At 38.5% G+C, this 19,385-nt stretch overlaps 1 protein-coding gene across 12 annotated transcripts in view; it reads left to right on the forward strand.

The window, feature by feature from the left end:
* The window catches only part of MYT1L (myelin transcription factor 1 like), a 319,071-nt gene that overhangs the window by 7,023 nt on the left and 292,663 nt on the right, over positions 1-19,385 (forward strand). The window lies entirely within an intron of this gene.

Here is a 19,385-nt window from a genome sequence, read left to right on the forward strand (position 1 = left end):
CATGTGGCAAAATAATTAGCATACAGATGAGAAGGGGTCCTGCCTCTGAGCCTCAGTCGCAGGAGAAGATGTGCAGTGGAAAGTTGATTGGATGAATGGAGAACAAATGGTGGGCGTTCAAAAGCATTAGGAGAGTTTTGTTGTCGTGGAGCAGGTTTGCCAGTTTTCTGGGTGAATCTCGTAAGATGGAAGGCAGGGTGGCTGGTGCCGAGACGACTGCTTGACAGACTGTGGCCTACTTGAAGGTGCACGTTTGGACTGCATGCCTAGATAATTCATTTGGACTACTTTGTTTTGCAGTTCTGCGGCTTTCCTTTGCTATTCCTTCAAGGTAAATATGTCCTTTTATCATCGTTGTTGTTTGCAGGGCACTTTGCTGTTGTTCACAAAGTGACGGAAAGTTCAACTCTTTGGGCAGTTAACAAAGGAATAGCTGGGTTTTGTACTTCTCTTCTCCCACCCCAGCTCCTCAGCACATCCTCCTGTGCATAGAGCTGGAGGAGGCTGAGCAGCTCAGGGCCCGATCCTGCTCTCCCTGAAGTCAACGGGGAGTTTGACATTGCTTCCAGTGAAAACGGGATCGAGCTCTCAGTGGTTGTTGTTTTAATAACGACTGCTGGAAATATCAGATTTCTGCTTCCTATTTTCTAGAACAATGTGGGCAGACCTGTAAAATTAGCAACTACTCTTTCAATGAAAGCCCAGATGTGATTAGTTTTGATTGGTGTGGTATGCATTTTCTTGGCTGAAAGGAAAAAAATGCTTATTTAACACAAACTCACCAGTAATGCTAAACCCTGAAGTTATTGACTGACAAATTACTAGTGATGCTCTCAGCTCCAAATATCTCCATTATATATGTGCCCTTATAAAGGCTTCTGTATTGAAAGGAGAAAACAAAAGAAGAAAATAAACAAGCTATCTTTGAATTACATATTTTTTTGCAAGATAACACTGAGTCAGACTGGAATCCCACTTCTCAAACAGAGCATCCATTGATAGGCATTTCTTATATAATTCTGATGCTGTGTATAAAATATGGGGGGGCTTTAACATTGAGTTACATTTGCTTTTTTTTGGTCTAGTCATTTAGGAATATTTTTAACCAATTTTAATGATTCTTAATCTCCTTAAAAATGGTGATTTTCATTTTAACTGACCCAATTTTGAAACTGCAGTTAAGGTTGGGGTTAAGTGGAAATTATTATCCTTTAATTGTCTTTCCATAGTTCTTGTGACTATTGTAGAACAGTTTAATGAATGATTTTCTTTAATTTGAGAGGTGTGGGGTTTTTCTTGTCTTTAATTATGTTGTTTTGGAGAACAACAGCATACAGTTCCAAACGATATTTAGTTTTCACTTCTCTCCTTTTGCTTTTTTTTAATCGACATTCCAGTTTTGTGTGATAGTTTATTTTCAAAAATTACCAAACAAATAAAAGTCTTTGTCATGTCACTCTGCAAACAACAAAAAAATATTGGAACTGACTGTTAACCCTTAGTAGGCAGTTAGCAGGTACTCCTGATGATTTCTCAAGGTTCTTCAAGTTTGGAATGATAAGGTTAAACTTGGTTGCTGTGCTGTAGTCTGGTGAATATATATGTTTATACTTGTTTGCAATATGACACATTTAAAAACAATTGAGATAGATAGCAACATAACACTCCTAACATTAGAAATAGAGGGTGATGTAAGACTGTATGCAATAAAACAGGATTTTTCACTGGGGAAAAAAAGTAATGATTAAATTTTTCTAAAAACTACATTGATTTATCAAGTGAAACAAAGAGAAGAGTAAACTATTATAATGAGTAAATGCAGAATTTGGTACATTTTAAACTAATCTAAGATTAGATTTAATTTTGTATGTATTTTACATACTTTCTGGAGAGTGAATGTTCTCCCCACCCCCCTTATTTTACCCAACGAGGGCAATACTTAAATACTAAACATTTGCAGTGTTTTCTTTGTTTTAGATTCAAATACTCAGTTATATGCCCACTTTTTCAAAAAGGACATCAGTTTTATCGTAGTGGTTCTTAGTTCATAGTATGACTTTGTTGTTTTACTCTACAATCCTGTATCTTACATATTATAGAATTGAGCAACTGTGTGTTTGGAGACAAAGACAATTAAGAAGGAAGAGGAGTTACTTCAGTGTTTTCAGAGGTGTATTATTTCTCCAGATTTGTTAAGGACCATTTTTGAGGGTCTCTTTATTTCTGTTCTTTTCTACTTTGTTTAATTTTTGTGTTGAGGAGATGAATAAGATACGCAAAGGAGTATTTTTGTTACATACACATACATGCATACACATATGCAGCAATTTATTAGCAAGGCATAGAAACTTTGCCATATGAATGGCAAAAAAGGTACTGTTTTGAAAACTATTCTTCTGCACCAGTCAGGCTTTTATGTGAACTCTGAAAGAATGAAAATGTAATTCCTATCCATCAGCAATTCCTTGGAAAATCAGCATGGACATTTCTTTTTAAGTGCATCGCACAAGCACATTTATAAAACAAAGTTCTCTGTGGTAGAACCTATTTCTTGATCAACTCTGAGCACAATCATTGTTTCGTGGGGAGATTCAGTGGTAGAAAAGTACTTAGATATTAAATACGTATACAACACTGAATATCGTTATGGAAATACTGAATTTAATATCAATTTGCCTGAACTTGATAAATGTTTGCATCATGTTGATCAACTTTCAATAAAGATGTGAAGTTCTTTATAGTATAGTGCAAGAAAACTTTATGGCTGTAGATTACTTACTGACCTTTTCTTTCTCATAATAGGAGTGATGAGAGATTCTAATAAGATTATCAATGATGTATTAAACAGAAGTACAGCTAGATTTCTATGGAATGAAAACGGGTGCAGAGCAAAAAGCATCATCTTCTCCACATATCCTAGATTAAAAAGTCACAAGGAGAGCAAATCAAAGCTTTTGTAGGCTGTTGACAAAGATTATCTCTTCAGAATCCTTCACAGTATTTTGCTTTGATTAGAGCCACTCTGCCTATCTTAGCCATAGAGGAAAAAGCAGCAAAATGTAGGGGGAATGTCTTGTGTTGGGAGGGGGAGTAGGATGTGGAGACAGACAGACAAAAACCACAATAGGATTTTTGATCCCTTAAAAGGGATCATACTTTTAGGCAGGAAAACAGTAAACATTATTATTAGATCGGATTTAAACTCTGATCTCAGATCAGATTTGCAGTGTATATACTAGTTCAATATGTTTGCACTGAAGCTGCAGATGTGGAGCACAGTCACCAAGTAAGGAAACTAGCCAACTTGGTTGTGGAAATGACCAAGGCTGCAGGGCGCCCCATAGAGATGCATCAAATCAGGTCTGGTATAGAACTGTCTGGTAGGTTGTAAACATAAAGAAATCAATGTTGTGTCTGCCAGTAGACCCTTTGGTTTGCTGAAACTCCCACCTGCCTAATGCATTTGTGCAATTGGTTTCAGAAACCAGTTTCCTTCCAGATAAATGTTATGTATCTTGAGGGTCCATCATAACCAAATTGATTATAGCTCTGCACCAGACAAACTCATAAACATCTGCAAGATCACAAATTGTCAACCAAACCAACACCAAGGTCTGTTATTTTGTGAAGTATTAAAAATCTATGCCTCTCATACCTTATGTCAGCATGGCATTTTTTAATCAGAAAGTTGATTAAAAAGGGCATGGTATACTACAGATGTATGTTCACTTGGCATAACTTAAGATGTTTCAGTCTGAATCTGGCAAGTGCTGTCCATGACTAGGTGCAATAGTGAAGGGAATCAGTACAAAGCAGCGATTTAAAAAAAAATATTTTCATTATAGGTTTTAAGATGACTGCTCTTTTGTTCCTACTTTGCATGAGCCTGCTCCTGACCCTAAAGGAAAGCAAGCAATGAGCTTTGGATCAGGCCTGTAATATTTTTTTTAGAGCGGTAGACAAAGCATATTTCTCAGTTCAAAAAGAAAATATCTCCTCACTTTCTCATGTTTTTGTAATTAATAAGATTGTTTACAGACAGAATGTAAGGGAGAGTATAATAACCATTCAAAAGGCTCTTTAGACTGCTCACTGAATGGCTAATTTTTTCCAGTCTCTGGTGATATTTCACCTCCTCCCCCCCCCCCGAAATGGTGATAAGTACTTGAAAGATGTAATGCCACAATATTTATGTTACATAGCAATAGCTTGCTTTATTTTTCCAAGGGAAATTCCTTTTTCTCCTCCTGTCTCTAGCCAATACTGGAGGATATTACCAAGGGAATAAAATTTTATGCCTAATTTTAGTGTTCCTTTGCCTAATGTGGTGTGAATAAGTACCATGTTACAGCATTTAACCTAGTCCATCTTTGTCACTTCCTGAACAGTTCCTTGGTTCAAATAAAATAGCCAAAATGCAGAAAGAGAAGATATCCAAGGTTTATTATGAGGAAAAACTGTAGGGACTGCTTCTTCTTTCTCTTGGAGTAGATGCTCTGGCATTCCTTCCAGTGCTGCAGCAGGGCATTCTCTTGCATAAGGAATACCCTTGAAAGGGGTTCCCCAGGCCTCTTGTGGGACTGTGAGTCAGTGGCTCATCCCTTTATTTCTTATCTCCTTCCCCAGAATTAGTTGTTAAATCAAATGTCTTAATTTTCTGAATTTCTGAGTAGCGTATGCCAGTCCAGCTTCTAAATAAGCATTGGCAATTTGTTTTAGTAGCATTTTTAGAGATACTAGCAATTCCTCTGTTGTCTGAAGAGGAAAAGGCCCATGTTTAAATATGAAACTATGTTTATAACTGGTTTGCATACATCGTGGCTTTCATGTCCCATGCATAAATATTCAGGATTGTTTTTTGGATATGTGCATATTTAGGAAGAAATAAAACTGATATGTCATAGAAAATGATAAGGTTGAGTGCGGGGCTTTTTATTTTCTGTGTATCTTTATAGTGCTCTTGGTATGTCTTAGACAAGTTGTTATGAATTCAGAATGGTATTTCTGCAGTATCTTGGTTATGCAGCATAGTTTGGTTTAAAAATCCACAGAAACAAACTCTTTGGGCTTGGAGTTGATACTACATAGTGATGCTTGTGTTTTTTCAGTGCACACACACAGTCCATTCCAGATCTTGCTAGGAGACACCTAGAGTTTATGCAGGTCAAGTTAAACTATCTTCACACGTACGAAAAGATAGTCTGTTCCAGCAGTGGTAAGATGCCTGCAAAGGTGGTGTGTTATTTACTGAGAGAAACAAATTTCTCAAGTTCATCAAGAATTTCATAATCCTCTGACCCTTTGGCTGAGACATTTTTCTCAACCTTTTAAAATATTCTGCATGTTTGGATCTACCTGAACTTAAGGGCATTACTCTATGTGGAATTACTGGACCTCCATATTCCAGGAAAGTAGCATACTTCAGTCCTCAGGGATAGTAAGGGCAGGCGAGGCTCCAGCATTCTCACGAGAGCTAAGGTGATTTTTGGACATTGCAAGTGAAAGATGCAGAGGCTGGGATGAGAGGAATGAGTAACAATGTCACGGCAGGGAAAAAAGAATCAAATGTTCAATTAAAAGGAAGCTACCAGTAGAAAAGCTGAGGTCCTGTTGACCAGTATACAGAATTTGATGCTAAAGGGAATTAGAACTCCATGAACATTGGATATATGACCTCAAAAAAGAGAAGAAAAAGAACCTCAGAAATGGATATGGACAACAACCTTGTTGAGAAGGGGTACACAGAGGAGTCAGGAGCTGTACCTGGATGGAAATCAGGAACTTCATGAACTGAAAGACCAGCTGGAAAAGCAAAGGAAGCTCAGGTAGGTTTATTTGCTATGCTACTTCTGCTAATCTGGTTTTTCTTTGTTTTTTTTTTTTTTTTTTTTAATTTTTTTTTTCTTTTGAAACAGCCCTGGGAACTCATACCTTCTCTTCATTTCTTCCATCCCTGTCTTAGAATAGTGTCTAATTATAAGGGGTCAGGGAATAAAGAAAATGCCTTTCAAACAGGCAGTTTATTTTAACAACACTCCTATATTCACCGTCAATCATAAGTTAAAAAAAATAAGATAGACCACACCCAGTATATGTGTTAAATATACATAAGTATATGCAGGCATGTAGAATTTCTACGGCTGATCTTTGCATGCAGGGGCAAAACCAATGGCATTGAAACAGATACCTTCGTACACCATTAAAACAGATGGGAAGACAAGACTGTTTGCAAGCAGTCTTGTAACTGGTTGCCAAAATTGTATTTTCTGTGAATAAAATGTAGACATGTAGTATGAACCTTCATACATGCAGTCCCTTGCTTTCTGAGAGGAAACCAAAATAAAAATACTTGTTTTTTATTTAGGGAAACAAAGTAGAGACATTTTGTTGTTGAGAGAGAGGTTCAGAAATGTTCAGAGAACCTGCTCACTGAATTAAACAACAGCAGCTATCCATTTCTATTTGTGGATTTTCAGGTTGATCTTTGCATGACTTTTTACCTTCAGGACACTGTCAGGATTTTTCAACATGTATTCTTTAAACTTTGAGAGAGTATCTAGGGAGACCTGTTTTACTTCTTTTCCAGTGTATTACTGCCTCAGCTTTATCAGGTCTGGAGAAGTGCTTGTTGCAAAAAGGCTGGTAACGTGTCTGGATGAACTCCAGCTGCTCTGAAGAACCTTCTCAGGGATCTTTGCACTTTATGAACAGATCATTCATTACCTGTTCAGTCATAGTTACTGCCATGTTTTTACAGCTGGTATATGTGGTAGTCCATACCCTGTATCCAGCTCTTCAAAAGGTGGTAGACTTAAAGTAGCGATCATTGACAGACTTTCTGAACTGCCTACCACAAGGCTGACCCATTTCATATTTTATGAGAAAAAGTATACATGGGAAAAGGATGGAGATTTTTATCTATGCTCTTTCCAATCTAACAATGCTTTTTTTTTTTTTATTTTGTTGTTGCTTATCAGTGACCTTGGCTGAGAAGGAGCAGACCATGTTTAGAAGAAAGAAAAGAAAGAAAAGTGTAGATCTTTTCCATAGGTCTTTTTGGCCTTTGTGACACAACAGACTGGAGAAAAGGCACACTTGGATAGTGTACCTTGAAGACTGAGCATCTTGATTTAGCAAATGTGGGCACTGCAAAGCAGCGTGAAACAGAACACCCAGTCATTTCACTGCAGCAGCCACTGTGCTTCATAGACAGCTCTGTGGAGCAGGTCTCATCCCATATACCTTCTTTCTTTACTTCCTACCTGCCCAAGGGCCAGCACAGATTGCCACAGTGTTAATTCCAGCCAACTCCAGTGGAAAATAAGGGCGTATGACAAGAGTGCACATATGTTAATGACTCATGCACCCTGCACTTCTTATTTGTCATTTTATATGTTGTTTGTTGCAGTTAATAAATTTTTATTTTGTGAAAACTGTGATGTATTTGTTCTGTTTAAAAAACTGATATGCAACACTCTTTTCCTATACCTGCATTTCTTGCCAAATTCAGTAAAATGTGGTTAACTTGAAATTCAGTTTTTTAGCAGTCATAAGTATAGCTCACTCAAAGAGCAGTGCTGCCAATAACACTGTATTGGGTTTGTGTGGGTAGGTTTTGGTAGCGGGTGGGCTACAGGGGTGGCTTCTGTGAGAACATGCCAGAAGCTTCCCCCATGTCCAAGAGAGTCAATGCCAGCCGGCTCCAAGATGGACCCGCCACTGGCCCAGAGTCCATCAGCAACCATGGTAATGCCTCTGGGATAACATAATTAAGAAGGAGAAAAAACCTACTAGGATCAATTGCAGCCAGAAGAGAGGAGTGAGAACATGTGAGAGGAACAGCTCTGCAGACACTAGGGTCAGTGAAGATGGAGGGGGATGAGGTGCTTCAGGCGCCAGAGCAGAGATTCCCCTCCAGCCCATGGAGAAGAGGTGAGGCAGGCTGTCCCCCTGCAGCCCACAGAGGTTGATGGTGGAGCAGATATCCACCTGCAGCCCATAGAGGACCCCATGCCAGAGCGGGTGAATGCCCGAAGGAGGCTGTGACCCTGTGGGAAGCCCACGCTGGAGCAAGCTCCTGGCAGGACCTGTGGCCCCATGGAGAGGGGAGCCCATACTGAAGCAGGTTTGGTGGCAGGACTTGTGACCCCATGGGGGACCCATGCTGGAGCAGTCTGCTCCTGAAGGACTGCACCCCATGGAAGGGACCCATGCTGGAGCAGTTGGTGAAGAACTGCAGCCTGTGGGAAGGACTTATGTTGGAGAAGTTTGTGGAGGACTGTCTCGTGTAGGATGGACCCCAGGCTGGAGCAGGGGCAGAGTGTGAGGAGTCCTCCCCTTGAGGAGGAACAACATGTGATGAACTGACCACAACCCCTATTCCCCATCCCCCTGTGCCACTGAGGGGGAGGAGGTAGAGAAATTGGGAGTGAACATAAGCCTGGGAAGAAGGGAGAGGTGTGGGGAAGGTGGTTTAAGATTTGGTTTCATTTCTCATTAGCCTACTCTGATTTGATTGGTAATAAACTATTTTCCCCAAGTTGAGTCTGTTTTGCCTGTGACAGTAACTGGTGAGTGATCTCTCCCTGTCCTTATCTCGACCCACGAGCCTTTCGTTATATTTTCTCTCCCCTGTCCAGCTGAGGAGGGCAGTGATAGAGCAGCTTTGGGGGGCACCTGGCCTCCAGCCTGGGTCAGCCCACCACGAACAGAATATGCTTCTGAGGCTTTCAGAAATTGTATTCAGATTGACTTCTGCAATTGCTCTTTTGTGTTCAGAATCACCAGTCTTTCTACTCTCACTTGAAACACCTTAATTTTTGTTTTTAAAGGCATTTTTAGTTTACTAAATATACATCAGATGCCACTGAACAATTCCTGTATCTTTGTTTCCAGATGCCAGGTAAATCACTGCAGGAACTAGGAAAGAAAAGATAGAGCAGCTTTTTGAGAATTACAGTTAATAAAGTAACTGTATCTTTATAAATATTGTGGTCTAGAAAACTGTATTAATGCATTGCAAAAGGATTCCTAAAAATGTTAGCTTTACATAGATTTCATAATTGCACAGAAATTAGTGAGCCATCATCACTCCATGCAAGTACTCCAAAGTCTCACTTATGTTTATATACGTGGAAGTTAAGAGAAGTGGAAATGGGATACCTTGCTTACTAATTTTCTTACTTTGCTATACCTTACAAGAGTCACAGTTCTTACACCTTTATAATAACGTTCACTATAGATTTGTCAACACCAAGTTGCTAACCACTGCTAGGGTAGCATCAGGGTTTACAGGTTCCCAGAGCCAGTACGCCACTAGTTTCTCAGGATATAAATGCTTTTGATTTTGAGGCATTTCCATTGAAAGGTTGATATAAACTCAGCACACAATTAGAGGAACTGGATTGATAATCTCCTGTATCTAAAAGCTTTGCTTCTGCTCTTGACCGTGCTAGATTTGCACCATGATTGCCCAAGGGCAAAAATATCATGAGTCTTACTGTGTTTAACCAGCTGAGAGTGTACTTGTACTTCATGGCAAGTTTTATTTTCTGCCTCCATCATCTACTTCTCAATTTTCTTTCTCTCTGCTGATAAAATTGAAGCTCTGCACATGCAGGGAAAACAGGTACTGCCCTATGAAAGAGACATAAGAACTTCACTGATTTCTTCCATATATGTTTCTAATGTTATAGACTGAGTACAGAAAACTGGAAGCATGAAAATGGGGAAATGAAGGAAGAACCAGGGGTTCACCCAAAAAAGCACAAAGAAAACAGGAATTTGGGGAAGCTGAGCGTAAACTCTTAAAATTCCTTAGGCAGAGTTCTGGGGTCCCATAGTGCATTGCCAAGTATTGCCCCCCAAATGTCTGCAAACTGCACTTACTGTCCCCAGTTACAAAATGTTTCTGTCTAGTAGAGTCATTTATGGAGAAACACTGTATTTATATGGGCCTTCATAAGTGCCACTATAGAGTTCAAGGATAGTCTGGACGATGCTCTTATCGTACGATTTAGTTTTAGGTAGTCCTGTGAGGAGCACTGAGTTGGACTCAGTGGTCCTTGTGGGTCCCTTCCAACTTGAGATACTCTATGATTCTATGATTCTGTGATTCACGATAGCATGAGTCCTAGACAAAATGCATTCCCAAGAGCTGCTGAGTGGCACAGCTGTTACTGGGAAAGTTTGCTACTGTAGGCTGGAGTTTAAAATAATTAGCTATAGGAGAAATAGAGGCCTTTTCTTCCTCATCTGTAGTATTTTGATGTAAGGATGCAAGCAAGTCAGGAGATACCACCTGTCTCTTGTTTTGGCCAGCTGAGGGAAGAAGAGAAAAAAAATTGAGGACTGGAAACTGAGAAAGCAAAATCAGTAGCTTTCCTGACAAATTTATTGTTGATACATATTATGACTTTTCATATATGAGAATTACAGATTTCAGATCATAGCTTAACATTTTTAAAGAAGAAATTTTGACCTCACTGTTAACTGTAACCCTAAAATTACTAAAAATGTCTCAGTTAGTTAGTGTTCACACATACACTTAACTGTTATTTTTCTGCAGAAACATCAAAATGTTTGAGCCATGGTAACAGCAAAAAGAGTTTGCCAGACAGCTATATTAGTACAAGGAGACAATACATTTGCATGGCTACATTTACAGAGCCAGTGGCCTAATCCTGTTCCACTGAAGTCATTGAGAATTTCTTCAGGGGAAGAATGCATTTTGTATTAGTTTCTAGGTTTTTCAGTTGTTAACTTTTCCAGTATGGCTTTCAAGCAATTCAATTTAAAATATAATTATTAACCCATGCTTTATCAGTTGAATTCTTGATTGCTTTATCATTTCGCCCAAAGGTCTGAATACTAAATTTGAGTTTGGCGTGTCACTGCTGTAAGTAGTTTCTTGATCAACCATTACCTTGGTTGTGGTAAGCTTAAAAACAATCTTCCCCAAGAGGTATTACACACATGACATGAGCCAAGAAGTATTTTACTGTCCTCTCCAGAGGCAGGTTGCTGCACCTGTTTACAGGTAGCCTGAATCACTAATGGTCAAAACAGTATCAAACTGAAAGACATAGGATATCTATATTTATCAACCTCTCTCTTTACTAAGCAGTGTATACCGATACCTTCATAATTGTTTGTGGTAATATCCTGACTGCTTCCGGAAAATAATCTCTTAAATATATTCAGCTTTTGCGTCTTTTCCTTCATCTTCTTTGAAGCTTTTTTGCTGCCTTGAACTGTGCACAGAGATTTTATTCACATAATTAAAAAAATCTGCATGCAAAAAAAAGAGCATACAACTGCTTTAAGTACCTAAACTCTTACATGCATCATACAACACAATAGATAATTTTGAATGCATTGCTGCAAATCCTGAGAACCAACTACATTATATATTAATAATTGCAGGTGTCTGCCATTGGGAGGAACATTGGGAGGAATCTTATGCTTTGGAAAACAAGATGTCTGTTTATAGACAGAACATAGCAGAATAAAATCTTGATTCTTGTGTGACATACTTACCTGAGTGCTCATATTTAACTTCATAAGTCTATTCATCAGCTGCTCACAGGTTAAACTTAAACGTTTACAGAATTATGGCCTAAACATTTGAGTCAGAGATCAAGTTCACTACTTAAATGAAGTTCTGAGACAAAATAAACTGCATATTCACTAAAACTGGAGAACTTTTTGAGTTCTTATTATAAAAAACTGTAAGTAGGACAATAAAGGAAAAAAATGACAATATTTCTCCTTCCAGAATGAAATAGTTTAATTTTCAGTTAGAAATGGCTTTTTTAGTACTTCCTCAACTTATGTTACAAAATAAACTACAATTAAGTCCAAGATACTTTTGGTTAAATCAAATGATCCAGTTGAACTCATATGACTTCACTACTGTTTGATTTGCCATACATGTCATTTTAGATTAACAAGAATGAATAAGTTAACCTCATATGTAAAAGTTTTCCTGGAGCTGAAATTGGAAAGATTTATGTGGTACCGTCTCCTACAAGTTTACTTAGCTCAGTGGACTGAGATCCATGAATCCCTAAATTCTGCCTAAGCAGCTTGTTTTTCCAAGTGCTCAGCAGGCACTGCTTGAAAGCCTCATGTCTCTGGTAAGGAGACATGAGAGGAAGGGGATTCTCTCAACATTAGGCTTCTGCGTTGACGTCTGCATGGTCAAAAAATTGTTTTCGACAAAGTAACTGTAATCACTTGAGGTTCATTTACAGTTGTAGAGATTCCTGGTTTGTCACTGTACGGCAGAGATAGAGAACAGAGATTTGGATACACCTCATTGCTTGTGTAACATTGTGCAACTTCTTGTGACATACTTTTGTGAATTATAGATAGCTCTGCATATAAATTAGCTGTACACTGCTTTGCAGTACACTGCTATCCTGATCCTTTTGCCCTTTTTGCCCTTTTTTAGATCTTAGTAACAGTCATTGCATCTTTTCTAATACAAAAGATGTTTTGCAAATTGACAGTGTGGCATGAGAGCAGATCTGCCAGTGTTACCACTAGCATTTCTAACCCAGGCTAGTCACTAATTTTAGAGTCTTTTTTTTTTTTTCCTGAACCGTTACTATGGACCAGCAAGGAAAACAAAGTGAGGAAGGTAAATAAGAACAGGTTCCCCTTGATGGTGGTAAACAGCATGATGTTGGTTTTTTCAATCCCTGACAGACACTACTGCTCGAAGGGATTTAGGTTTGATGGTACCACCTGAGAATTAATCTGAAAGAGTAACAGAAGTAAAGGTGTTAGATGAGTCTTTACTAGCCTTTGTCTGGTGAACTGGGTGGAGGGGTGTGAGTCCATTCTCATTCCATTCAATGAGTTTTCTCTTTTTTCTGTCCATCTACTTATTTGTCAGTAAACCAGTAGGAGTATGTCTCCATCAAAACGGTCAAGTACGGGTGCAGGGTGTGCAAATATACCTGAGCTGGCTTTAATTGCTCGCTTTGTGCTGGAATAGCTGTAGAAGGTGTGAGGTGGTTGAGAAGATCCTCAGTTGTTTTGGGGTTGGGGTTTTTTTATTTTCTTAAAAATCTAGTAAGAGTTGGTGCATGAAATTTTATGAGGCTTACAGGCTTACCAAGACAAGCAATCCAGTTGACTGAATAAAGCATAATTCATGTTTCCCTCCTGTTGTGTGTTTTGCAAGTAGGCTTTTTTGAGAGCAAGTTGATTATTAAGTGCCTGAGATAGCATGTTATGATGAAGTGACATAAACCATTTGTACCTAATATGCCTTAATGAAATGTTAAACCTGTGTATGCTGATCTAAGAATTAAAGAAGTGTAGAAGTAACAATGTTTTATTTGATTAGATGACAAAAATAAAACAATATTTGTGACAGTCCTTGTAGTTAACAGCTCATCCAAGAGCTTATGTTGATATAGAGACCACATTGTACATAATTTACAGGACAATGGAAAAATTGGATTGGAAAGGATATCTGGAATCTCAGTCCAATCCTCTTCTCAAAAGGGTTCAAATCAGGATAGAGTCATAATAAAGTCCAAAGTTCAGTCTACACAATAGCATGCAAGTACTGTGGAAGCACATGAGAGGCTGTGAGAAAAAAAGAAGTGTGTTTAAATCAGGTTCTCTAACTTTATTTAAATGTGGTGATAGAGTATGCTGCTATAGCTATACTGACTTCACCCTATATTGCCACGTACAGGTAATTTTATTTCTGGCATCTCCACATGTCACTGGGAATAGAAACATCCCTAGAGCCAAGAGTGGACTCTTCTGTTGGATCAGGTGGTGAAAGGGAATCCACAACATCTGCACAGGTCAGAAGGGTGGGAGAATGCAAGCCGAAAGCCAGTGTCACTGAAAAATATGTTTTAAAAACCCCTCTACCTACTTTCTCTCTGTTCCAAAAAATCATTTGGGAAAGGAAATTCTATTTTTAATCATAGAAACACATTTCTTTTGAAAGTTAGAAAAGGTACAGTAGGAATCAGTTCAACACCAATGGGGAGATACCATAGTTGGTCAAATAGGCCCTTCCCATTTTAATGGGAATCACAGAAATTTAAGTGAAAAGTGTGAAAAAAGACATAATGTCCAGAGGAGTGGGACAAAACAGGGAGCTGTGCACTTCAGTAAACACAACTTAGAAACAGAACTGGGGTCGGACAGTTCAAATTGTTTGTTGTTTAATAAATCTTTACTTTGTATTAAGGAATACATTGGTTTTAATATGAGTAGTAACACTACAGAATAATGAAAGCAAGTAATTTTTGTGTTTCCATAACAAAACATCATGCTTCTCTGTCTCCTGCTTACCTTTATGCTAGTCAGTGTTGACCCTAAGCATTCTTGGATTCATGGATCAGAGATGACACTGAGCTGCCTGATACATAAATAAAATGGAACAAATGAGACTATTTCCTGTGCTGTGCATAGGACCCAGATAGGTTGATTTCACTTTACAGAGACAAAAATCCCCACTTTGGACACAGCTAGGACATTAAGGATCAAACTCTTCTCTTTGTAGCGCTAGTGTAAATTCAGTGTGTCCAGTGATTTTACTGGCCCCTTTGAAAGTATCCAGGTATTGGTGCAAGAAGAAATTGAATAACTTGGAAATGACTGCAAGCCTGGCAGAATGTCAGGTGTGAACACAGATTAGAGCTACAAATTTTAATGACAAATAAAAAAATATAATTTACAGTTTAAATTCAAAATAAAAATTTAAGAGGTCTTTTTAAAGAGAAAGAGCTGCTTTCACAAAAAGCTCTACTTTTTATAGCAGGGCTTCAGGCACATTTCTAACTTCAAAATACTCTTAGGTTTGACATGATTTAGCAGTTTATAAAATCTCCACTCACCTTTAAGGTTTTGATATTTTTTTCACATGGTATCACACATGCAGTGACATCTGTTTTGCACTCATAGTCAAAATGAGATTGTTCTCAGCAATGTCAAGAAGAGATAAAGACGGAGTCGTAGGGGATAGTAAGATGTGGAATAACTTGAAGCTGTATTTTAAGGCTCTATAACTGATGAAGCAGGTGTGCTTTTTCTACAGGGACCATCTTTTTCTTGTGTGTTATTACAGCACTTAGCACAAGGTGTTCAGTTTCATGACTTGGGCTACTGGCAAGAATAACATACGCATGTTAGACATCCTGTAGGGACAAGACCACTATGTTAGTGTGAGTCAAGGTCACCTGTGGGTGAAGAACATGGTGCTGACTTATCTGGCTAACTTGTGGGAAATACAACTTAAACCTTGTCTCTCACTGTGGATTTCAGAATGAAACAATTATGGGACAGTGTTTTAAAAAAGCAAATGACATAGTTACTCTTTGTGTGCTCCATATCAGTAACTACAAAGCCAAAACCAGCAGAGATTGGTTTGTGTATAGTTACAGATGTTGTATAGTCATCTTGTATATTGATGCTATACCTCTGAACTCTCCATCAGTCATGTTTTCCATCAGAAAAGAACTGGGCCCACTGTTGGTAAGATAAGATACACTATTATAGTTGTGTGAGTCACAATTCCCATTTGCCTCAAATGCTGGTATGTAAGTGATCCTGTGCAGGGGATTGCTGAAGATAAGCTATTCCAAAACAGGACATCTTTTTGACACACAGTGTACCGCATACTGAAGACTCAGTGTTCTTTCATCATTCCAGACAATTTCAGTGATAATCATCTTTGATTTTTGTAATATATGGGTGTGGATCTCTGTGGCAAGCTGAAAATTCAGCAGAAGTGTTAGTTAATTATAAAATTCCTGAATATATGATTTTGCTAAAAATATTCTTGAAATGAAAGTGTAGGAATATGTCAGTCTCTGTAGTTACAAGCTACAGTTGTTATTCATTCTTAGAATGAGTGACACTGTTTGTTTCTTGTAACCTAGGAAAAATGATGTGGTTACTCAGGTTTATAGATAAGTGATAGAAAACAATTATCTTAAAAAGCAGAAAAAATACTTCTAGTAATGAATTAATACCATGTGATATATTTGATCTTGCTTTGGGACAAAGGGGTGGGCTAGGTGACCTTTTGAGGTCTTGTTTCCTGTGACTGCATAGCTGCAAAAGAAAACTAGAGAAATCTAAAAAGAAAAAGCAATGGAAGGAAGTGAAACGAAAGGATTTGACTATTGAATGAGGCTGTTCCTGCCTTTCAGTAAATGCGGAACAGGTGGAGACTAGCTAGCTGCTGCCGATATTGGTAATGATCTAGTCACAACAGTGTGGAACTTTGTGCTGACTCATTTATCAAGGTGCAAAGTGAAAAAAGCCTAAGCTGTGATTCATTTGAACTTTGGCTTGGGTCAGTCTCTTAGGAAAGGAAACACTTTTGAGAACTAAGGAACTTCTGTAGGGGAAAATTATGCTGCAAGACTACAAGTCAAGTTCTAATAAAAATATATGCAAAATTTGCACACATCTGGCAGAATTAGTGGCATCATGGTAACTGTGGTAGTCTAGGACTATCATAATGGACAATTTTAGAGAGAAGGATAACTATCTTTCATTATTTTTCTAGCCTGTTTTGATTACTGGTTGGGCCTCCACTGTACATGTCCAAAGAGATTGGCAAACTCTACACAATAGTCAGTATTTAAAGATTGATCCTTTTATTCTTTACACAAATAGAGAAGACAAATAGTTGGAGCTGGTGAGGAGAGACAGAGCACGAGATGGTAATTGACCCTGTTGAATATGTGAAGGAAAGAAGGATTTCTGCAACAGGCAGGAAGAGCTTCAGGACAAGTGAAGCAATTATTACCTGAGATAGCAGATCCTGTGGCCGAGCTCTGATAGCAGATAAACGTGCCTGTTTACACTGGTGATTTAACACAGTAGTCTATTAGTGACAAGAATTTTCCTGCATAGGGTTATTGTGCTCACTGTAAGCAATTCTATGTCAAAATTGTGCTAAAACTGAGTTGCCTCAGACAATCAAACTGCTGTCATGCTGCATATGTAAATACTGCATAACTCTTTTCCCCAGTTGTGCAGTTTTTTGCATTTTGATTGGTTTCGGGAGGCTGATGATTGTCATTTTAAGACAGCAGCTGTTGCTGGGTAACAATGCAGGAAAAGGAAATTCTTGCATTTTTATCCCAATCAGAGTACAGGTATTTGCATATTCATATTTAAATATGTCAGATAATTGCAGTAGAACTAGAGAAATCTGTGTATCTTATTGGCTGTTGTAAACCTGCTCCAATGACTGATTCCTTTACTCAGACATCCAAAGCTGTGCCACCCATAAAGCTCACCTACGCTTCTGGTGCTCTTCAACTACTTCTGGCTTTAGCAGTGTGGCAGGCATGACCTGGGCAGGTAAGCTAGGTGAAACTCTGGAAGTCACATGCAGTTTTGCTATTGACTTTAATTCTACCAGGATTTCACCACCACAATCTTTTATAGATTTTACTGACCAATTTATAATGATTAATCTGAAAAGAAAATGCCCACCAGATCATGTTAGGATCACCAAGCAAGTTGTTCAGCTTCTGCAGCATCGATATCAGATCCAAAGAATGTTGAAGACACTGGAAGGACTCCCATTGCCATCTGTAAATTTTGGTAAATAAAAGGTAGAGGCCCCAAAAAATTCTTAGGTGTTAGAATTATATTTACTTAATGGACCAAGATGCTTACAGAACTAAATCCATTTTGTAGCACTTTAAGTAATGCATTACTTTAAGTAATGCATTTTAGATATTTTATAATTTTTTTTATTATTTTATAATCTTTTTTATTATTTGGCACTATGAATCACAGAGGAGTCAATAACACATACAGTACAGAAAAGTTTATTCAATATACTAAACAAGCTGGTAGACATTTTTTCTTGCATATGCTCTTTTCCTTTCATGTACACATTGCACCCCATGTTCTCCTGTTCCTTTCTTTTTCTGATGGCATTGCCTTCTTCCATTTTACAGAGTGGCTTAAAGATGTCTGTAATCCCATTTTTGGTTCTTTGGGCCTTATCCAGTGGTCACTGGCTGTTGGAAAGACCTCCAAGACCTATAGATCAGCTGTGTTGGAAATATGCTATTGTTTTCCATGTATCTATTTTCCTTCCTCAGAACTACCATTTGCAAATAGCAATTTTATTTCTGTTATGCAATGATGCGTGTTTAAAACCTGAAAATAACTGAATAAAAGACCACATGAAGCTATAAAAAATGGTTCCTCTCTCTGCCCTGCATAATGCAATAGCTGTTACTGAGCTGACATAAGGAGAACTGAGGGCAAAATCTGGCCCTTTGAGCTTGTGTGATTGCCTTCACATCAGCACTTTCTGCAGTGTAGGAGGCAAACTGATCAGCAGAATTGGGGCTTCATCTTCTGAGCAGCGTGTTGTCCTTGAACCTCCTGGGGCTGGAGAAGATTCCAGGACAGCAGTCAGGTTGTACCGCAGCTGAGAGTGATGATCACTCTGCCCCAGCCCACGCAAGGAGAGTTTTGGCATCTGCTTCTGATGAAGCCCTTCACCTTCTCCCCTGCTATAAGCAGAGTTGTTGGTGTGACAGATGCCTGAGGTCAAGGGGCACTGAAAATGTGTGAGAAAGGGCTCCAGAAGAGGAACCAGCTTTAAACAGTGAATGATTTGTTTGGCTTACATGAAAAATTAAAAAAAGAGCCTACACCAGGAAGCCCAGTGCTTTGCGTTAGCACAACAATAAGGATAACAACTGTAATTGGAACAAATGTCTGCACTTTTGTAATTAATTAATCATTAATTGCAGTGAACATTTTCTAGGTCACAGATTCCTTAAAGTTAAATCCTTTCATTATGTGAAACAGGTATATCCAAGTCATCTATCCTATCAGTTTGCTCTATTGATATTCACCATTAGTCAGTATTTTGAGAGGAAATGCACTTTAGTAGATGTCTCTTGGAAATGATTAGTGTTGGCTAGAACTAAGTATAGTGCAGGTGGGAGTGTGCAATCTCTCAACCGGTACTGCTCATGCACTGTAGTGCTGGCAAGGCAGTTCCCCTACTATGCCACTGTTGAATAGCAGCTATGATTTTGCTGCTGAGTAGTACTTCTGTGACAGAGATATAGCCAAGGACTATAAGTAAGATCTTTACATTCATTTATGTCTTTTATCCTAAACTGGACAGGGACCAAATGCTTAGAGGTGAAACACCAATCCATTAAAATGCTGTGCCACAGAGATATCAGAGCCTGAAGAACATGCTCTTGCACATCAGTATAAAGTTTTCTGTCCTCAGACATGCCGAACTAAAGCTTGATTTTAAAAAAGTAGCAAAGAGGTAGCAGTCAGCTCTGGTAGCAAAGAGCAGCTCCGAATACAAAGTAATCTTATATCTGAAAGCAGCGCTACTAATA

This window comes from Balearica regulorum, chromosome 3 (assembly GCF_011004875.1).
Source record: "Balearica regulorum gibbericeps isolate bBalReg1 chromosome 3, bBalReg1.pri, whole genome shotgun sequence".
Lineage (NCBI taxonomy): Eukaryota > Metazoa > Chordata > Aves > Gruiformes > Gruidae > Balearica > Balearica regulorum.